General features: G+C 47.6%; 1 pseudogene; it reads right to left on the bottom strand.

Annotated features, from left to right (window-relative positions):
• Positions 1 to 3,602: 3,602 nt before the first annotated feature.
• LOC102014870 lies at positions 3,603 to 4,648 on the bottom strand (annotated as a pseudogene).
• Positions 4,649 to 5,866: the final 1,218 nt, after the last annotated feature.

Below are 5,866 nucleotides of genomic sequence, written 5' to 3'. Positions count from 1 at the left end.
ACATCGCCCCTGCACCGGCGCTCGCAGATGACCGATCGAGCCGTCAGCAAAACTTTTGAGGCTGTGCACGCTCAGCCGTGCTCGCCATCGCTGCTAGTCCCTCCCCACCTTCTGGGGCGCAGCCGGACGCCTCCTCCGGCTGCCCCTTCCGTGCATCCCCTGCGCGGTGGCTGTCCTTGGCCAATAACCTGGCTTTCTCGCGTTTCCTACGGCACTTCATTTTCCAGATTCATAATTGGCACTCTTGGCCTTAACAGTCAAAACTTATTAATATTCTGGCTTTCATTTTTATCCAGTCAGCCCCTCTTCTCTGGCTAGATACTGCCGGGTGTGCTCTTCCAGGCGGTGAGATACACTGATGCTGTGCTGGCTACTTTGTAATTAGTAAAAACCCACAGGTTAAAAATATATATTTTGTACCAACTCCAAGATAATGGGGTTTCCCGAACAGCTTTAAAAGGATAGACTGTATCAGGTCACTAATCCATACGTCGATTTCTCTGACATTTTGCCATCTTATAAAAGTGTTCATGTCAATTTTTGTTCTTTGGTTTGGTTTGTTTGAAACAGGGTCTTGCTGTGCAGTTCAAGCTGCCCTTGAACTCACTGTGTAGCCCAGGCTGGCCTCAAACTTGCTTGATCCTCCTGCCTCAGCCTCCTGAGTGCACCGCTACACTGGGCTTGTACCAATTTTTTCCCAGATACAATTGTAACAGATAACAACCTTATTATATAAACTACTAGATACATAGTAAATACTGGCCTCTGTTCCATGTGACTCGAGCTTGCTTTAAATATTTTCCAAGGAAACATCCCCTGTTACAGTTACTGGAACCTTGATGTACCAAGGCAATCGTTCAAATTAACACAGACCCTGAAATAAATCAGACTAAAACTAAAATGGGGGTGGGGGTGTGCTTACTTCAGGCAAATTCTTCATAGTGTCAAAGTTGCCCTGACTGGCAAAAAAAAAAAAAAAAAAAATGCAGGTTGCTAACAGTTTCAAAATTGCGCTGTTAGGCCAGGGAGCGGCACAAGCGCCTGCCTGGCAAGCGCGAAGTCCTGAGTTCGACTCCCGGTACAAGAAAAAAAAAAAAATTGTGCAGTTAATGGAACTTAATCCCACATTCAACGTAATTTTTTTTGAAGAAAGAGCAAATGGCCACGCGTGTCCCTCTTCGGAGGTTAGCTTGCCCCTGATCCTTCCCAAGCTCAGATTTCCGCCTGTACAACCCTCCGCTTCCTCCTCCTGCTGGCTTCTCCCTGTTTCCCGCCCTAGTGGCCAGAGTCACCCTTCTGCCACAACCCTGAGCGGGCACAACCTCTCACACTAAATGAAACTAGAGTCAAATGTTTATTGCTGGTGACAGAGGGAACGTGCTTAATTGTTCTCAGAAACCTAAACAGAACACCGCAGTGCCTCAAGAAATCTGAAACTGTCTTCAGCCAGGTAAATCCGGAGGATCACGAGGGTGAGGCTGCTGTTTGACGTTGTAGACGTGCAGGAGTGAAGGCCTTGCTGGTCTTTGCGTCTGCATGTCTGCCCCTCTTTCCCTTCAGCCTGACGTCACCCAGCACTGATCTGTCAACTGCCGCGAGTGCTGGCCTCGCCTGAAAAGTTACCTGTACCAACAAAGTGAACCAACAAGCGTTCGCTTTGCCCTCTGGGACAGATTCCTGTTTAGTGTTGACCAGGCTGAGAGAATAAATCCTTGCTGTCATCCGAGAATCGCCCTTCGGAGTCACTTACAGGTACGTCCGTTTGTACCACAGAAGCCAACCTGGAAAAGCAGACTCACCACCACCAAACCATAGCTTCCCTGTCCCGCTCATTGTAGACTACCTGCAACCCTCACAGCATTGCCTCGCTCTGTGGCTGAAAAGAGAGGGCCTGAGGAATTACGTGACTCTCCCAAGGTCGTGCCTCCAGGAAGTGGCCAAGACAGGATTCACGCCAAGGTCTGATTGCAAGGCCGTGTTCTTGCCGCCACACCAAGGTCCTTCATGCGGGACTGTCGGAGGTCGGATCTTCTCAGCGGTGACGGAGTTGGGCGGGCACTCACCTGAGATGACTAGTGTATGTATAACAAGGTGAAATTGGAACAGAGAGGCCAGCGGGTATGCAGGAGAGACCCTGGGAAGCTGCAGAGAGAAGACAGCCTCCTACAGACCAAGGAGCGAAGAGGCCAGAAACGGGGCCCCCAGCACAGCCCCAAAGAGGGCTTCATCCCTGCCTACATCTTGATTTTGGACTTGTAATTGCCAGAACTGTGGTACCAAAAACGTGAAAGCCACACCTGGTCTGTGGTATAGTTGTCAGGGTGCTGAGGGAATCAGGCCCAGAGGCAAGCGCAGACGGTGGCTTCCCTTGGCTGCCCGCGTCCCAGAATAACTACTTGTGCTGAGGTGCTATTTTTTTTTGTGGCAGGTTTGGGGGGGGTGTCTTTTTGAGACAGGGTTTCACTATGCAGTTCAGGCTGGCCTTGAACTCACTTTGTTGCCAGACTGGCCTTGAACTCAAAGCAGTCTTCCTGCCTCAGCCTCCCGAGTGCTGGGATTACAGGCATGCGCCACCATGCCCAGCTGGTGAGCCGCTTCTTTAAGGATAGGAACTTGGTGGTAGGAATCCTGCTGAGAGTTATCAACCAAATACTCCAGGGGTAAACAAACGGATATTCATAACTCTGCTCCTCAGCCAGGTGTAAAGGTGAACAATTTGCAATTTACCTCTAGACCATGACCTGGCTGAAAAGGCTCTAGGTTCAACCCCAAGTACAAAAAAAAAGTATTAGATTCTCCATGTTCGCATACATCGCCAGGCGAGGAGGCGTATACCTGTGATCCCAACACTTGGGAGGTTGAGGCAGGAGGATAACCACAAGTTCAAGGCCAGCTCGGCAACCTGGGCTACACAGTAAGTTTGAGGCCAGCCTGAACTACACAATGACACCCTGTCTCAAAAAACAAAATAAAACAAAACAAAACAAACAAACAAACTATATATATATATATATATATGCGTATATCCTGCGAGGTTTTCTTAGGGACACATGAGCTCACTCATTATTATATGCAGTTGTTTTGTGCCTTTTTTTCCCATACACTGGGAGATTAACTTGTGATGTTTGTTTGTTTTTCTTTTCTTTTTTTTTGTTTTTGTTTTTTGAAGCAGAGTCTCACTACATAGTCCAAGCTGGCCTTGAACTCATTATGTGTAGCCCAGACTGGCTTCAAACTCATGGAGATCCTCCTCTCTCAGCCTCCCAAATGCTGGGATTACAGGTGTGCACCACCATTCCCAGCATAAGTCAGGATATGTAAAAGCGAATTTTCTAAGCCAGGCATGGTGGCACACACCTATAGTTAGTCACAGCACTCAGGAGACTGAGGCAGGAGGATTGCCAAGAGTTCCAGGCCGGCCTCATTACAGAGCGAGACACTATCTCAAAACAAAACAAAAACATGGAAGAAGGTAGACTGATGTCTGTGGGTATGTTTGTATTTAATTTTAGAAGCAGAAAAGTTTTGGAAAAGGCTTTAAGTGTTAAATTTTTCTTTCTTTCTTTCTTTTTTTTTTTTTTTTTTTAGAAATTGGTGTTTTATTTTCTGTCAACCTCATTTCCATTTTGCTGAAGGGTCTGCAGAGCAGCTCAAGACCGCTCGGTGGTGGCTCCCACCCGCTCAGCGGCCTGCGCAGTGGCGGCTGCAGACCCGTCCTCAGCGGCCGGCTGTGCACTCCGGTCTTCGGTAGGGAACTGCTGAATAGGCGCAGAGGGCTCCTGCACGCCTTCAGACCAGTGTGCAGCCTCCGCTGAGCAGCAGTGGACTCTGGAGCTGGTGCGGCCCATTCGCCCTGAAATCCCTCTTGGTCACAGCCTTCTCAGCAGCTGCCTGCTCTTCCTCTTCCACCTCTTCGGGATCCCTGTAGAAGTGGAGATCAGGCATGACTTCCCAGGGGTGTTCACGGGGGATGGTGCCACCCATGCGCAGCACTTCCCGGGCCAGCGTCCACATCAGACCCACTGAGTGAGCTCCCTTATTGTTGCGCGGGATGGCGATGTCCACGTAGCTCAAAGGAGAATCTGTGTTGCACAGGGCAACGGTTGGCACCCGTGAGGGGCTGGTGGTCAGCCCTGGGGTCAGCAACCACCGGAAGACATGGCTCTCGGAAGGCTGCCTGGATCTGGTCAGTGAAGGTCCCAGGAGTGAAGCGGCCTGCGATAGGAGTAGCTCCAGGGGCAGCGGCAAACTTCAGCACAGCGCGCTGGCGGGTGTTCCTATAGGATATGACACTGACGTCAGCAGGGTTTTCAGTGGCGACTATGGCTCAAGCTGCCAGCAGAAGGGTTTCCCAGGTCCGCTTCAGATTTATGATGTAGATTCCATCACTTTTCCTTTTGCAGATATACTGCTCCATCTGGAAGTCCCGGTTGGTGCCACCGAAGTGGGTTCCTGCAGCGAGGAATGTGAGGACATCCTCCTCCTTCATTTGCAGGACATCAAGGGCTCTGAACATTGTGAAGCTTCCCGTAAAGTTACAATGGGAACCAAGAGCAATGCCGTATGGACCCCTGCTTGAGCAGCACGGAAAAAGCTTTCGTTCATTTTATTTTATTTTATTTTATTTTATTTTTGGTTTTTTTCTGGTACCAGGAATCGAACTCACGACCTTGCGCTTGCCAGGCAGGCGCTGTGCCGCTGAGCTAAATCCCCACTCCCTTTCATTTTTAAAATTAATTTTATCAGTACATTTTAGATATACATAATGGTCACATTCATCATAGGGAATTTGTACCTGTATGTGATATATCTTGATTCTTTTTTTCTTTTTTCTTTTTTTTTGAGACAGTGTCTCGCTATGCAGTTCAGGTTGGCCCTGACCTCACTTTGTAGCCCAGGCTGCCCTGGAACTTGCAATGATCCTCCTGCCTCAGCCTCCCAAGTGCTGGGATTACGGGCATGTGCCACTACACCCTGCAAAAGTTTTGGCTTTTTACTTAGCACTCGTTTTTTTTTTCCTCTCTCTTTTTTTTTTTCTTTTTGGTACTGGGAATTGAACTCATAACCTCATGCTTGCCAGGCAGGCTCTGTGCCACTGAGCTACATCTCCGTTTTTTTGATTCTTTTTTGTCCCCATTCCCCTCCACTCCTTCAACCCTTCTTCCCCTCATTTACAATAGCTTTGTTTCTATTTTTTCTTTCTATTCTTTTTTTTCTTTTCACTTCCTTCCTTTGTCCTTTTCCCTTCCCTTATTTCCTTTCTTATTGGAATATTTTCTTCCCATTTCCCAACATCTATTATACAGTTTTGTCCTTATTTACACTTTCGATTTTTCACACCAGAGAAACAATGTTATATTTAAAGAATTTCACTTAAAATTGTGGTCTCAAGGTGCAACCATTTACCTAAAAATGTCTCAAATTTATCCTTTATGGCAGAGTAGTACTCCAATTGTATATAAAAAACACATTTTCTTTATCCTTTCGTCCGTTGATGGGCATCTGGGCTGTTTCCACGATTTGGCTATTACAAACTGTGCAGCTGTAAACATAGTGTGCATATCTCGGTGTGGTATGATGCTTTTCACTCTTTGGGGAAGATACCTAGACAGGGAACAGCTGGGTTGAACGGAACCTCCAGTTTTAGTTTTTTGAGGAATCTGCCCAGTGATCATCATCAAAATCACCAGTTCCTTCTAGAAGAATCTTTCTCTGCAGGACATTGTCTGTGTCCCTCCTTCATTACAAGACAAATGAAAATGCATCCAGTGACTGATGTGACCCTTATGTCACTGTACACTTCCCAGGCGATGTTTCCAGTGTGGAAACTCTAGGTCTGTTCTTACCCCACAGCGGCAATTTCCCG

This window comes from Chinchilla lanigera, unplaced genomic scaffold, assembly GCF_000276665.1.
Source record: "Chinchilla lanigera isolate Chin_1 unplaced genomic scaffold, ChiLan1.0 scaffold00006, whole genome shotgun sequence".
NCBI lineage: Eukaryota > Metazoa > Chordata > Mammalia > Rodentia > Chinchillidae > Chinchilla > Chinchilla lanigera.
The sequence above is the reverse complement of the archived record's forward strand: the minus strand, read 5'-3'. Positions and strand labels throughout refer to the sequence as shown.